Raw genomic sequence first — 1,770 nt, 5'->3', positions numbered from 1 at the left:
CTATACCATTTTCAAGATGGTAATACAAGAGCAGGAAAAAAACAAACTTCAAGAATCAGCACTTGAAAAGGAACCTACGTGATATTCCTCTATGAAAATAGATTTAAAAACCTAAGGGGAAAAAGCAGCAATTAAGTCCAGAAGTGCTCAAAATTACCAAACTGAGTTTATTGAAGGCATCAATGTCAAGAAATTTAATTTAATGAACCAAATGGTAAAACTGTAGAATCATATTAAGAGATGCTGAAAAAGCCGTTGATAAAGTTCAACATCAGTTATTGATAAAAGGAATTTTCAGTAAACTAGAAATAAAGGGAGACTTTTATCTCAGGACACATCAAATTTAAAGTGTCTCACCAGATCCTGTGGAGAAGTAGCATTCCCATTAGGGTGAGAAAGAAGACGGGGTCCATGTTATAACCATGACATTGCTCTGTTCCCGTAGTGCTGCTACAGTGAGAACAACAGCAACATCGCACAGGAACACAGAAGATCCAACGCTAAGGAAGGTGTGTTTCAACTATTACAATATATTAACGTCTGTCATCTGTGCTGGTGGCACTGTGGGTGTGTTGTACTTTTCTCCTTTTGCTTCTCTGTGTTTTCTGTACAGAACTTCTATTGTTCTTTTTTCTGTCGTTTTTAAAATGATACAACAAACACTGGAAAATCGTAATGTTTGGGAACTGAGTTCATGAAGAGGCAGCATGGTAGAGAAGAAAGCCGTGACAGCGACCCGCTGGGGGGCTTCTACTGGCCTCTGCAGAATGCCCACCAGGGGAAGAGTCTTCTGCACTCACTCTTGTCAGAGCACCTCTGAGGCTTTGTTGCAATGTCAGTTTATCCCAGGATGACCTGAGCCGCAGTGCAGTGTGGTTCTTCCGTGTGGTGGAGACAGGGTTCAAGTGCCACCCAGTCCACTCCCCCCAGAGTCACCCATGCCTGAAACACCGATCCTTGATTTCCTCAGATGGAAGATCATTACAACAGCAGCAACCGTGAGGCGCTGTTTTGAGGACCAGAGGCGTACATACTCCGCAAACCTAGCTCGTGGTCGGTAGCTCTTCATGACTGTTCTAGAGCTGCCCTGACCCGTGTACTCACCAGCCACACGCGGCTGCTGAAACGAATCACAAACTCAGTTCTGCAGCAGCACAAGCCCCCGAGCCCCATTCCACGTGCTCAGCAGCCACCTGCGTCTGCGGGCCTCCATCTTGGCTAGTGCAGCTGCAGAGCATTTCCATCAGCACGGAATGGCCCACTGGCCAGCACTGCTCTGTATCTCTCACTTTGATTTTACACAACTGCCACGCCTTAGGGCTGACCGACATCTTTCCCTTTGAATTGGAAGCTCTCCTCGGATGTTTGCCTGCCTGTGGAAGTGAGTCAGGTTAGGCCCCTCTTGGAAGGCCTTTGTTCACCAGAGACAGAAAGGAGTGATATCTGTTTGCCACATTAACACAGTTTATCTGGGAGCCAGCTATCTTAGGCCTGAAAAGATGGGAAGCTCATGCCCAGGAAAGCCTTCAGAGGGGCCTCAATGCTCTCCACCCTGCACTTAACCAGACAACAAAAGGGGCTGGGGGATTTGGACTTGAAGTCAGCAGAGGAAACATTCTTTCAAGGTAGAGTTTGGAATGGGCAACTAATCTGTTTTCCAAAGGGATTTTTGTAAATAACTGACAGGAGATGGGCTGCTTCCATCCAAGTATTAACCCAAGTGATGGGGGTTAATCATTAAACCCTCTAGCTGGTGGCTGGCTTATTTCT

Source organism: Rhinolophus sinicus, chromosome X, assembly GCF_036562045.2.
Source record: "Rhinolophus sinicus isolate RSC01 chromosome X, ASM3656204v1, whole genome shotgun sequence".
NCBI classification, from domain to species: domain Eukaryota; kingdom Metazoa; phylum Chordata; class Mammalia; order Chiroptera; family Rhinolophidae; genus Rhinolophus; species Rhinolophus sinicus.
Note: the sequence above shows the minus strand (reverse complement) of the source record.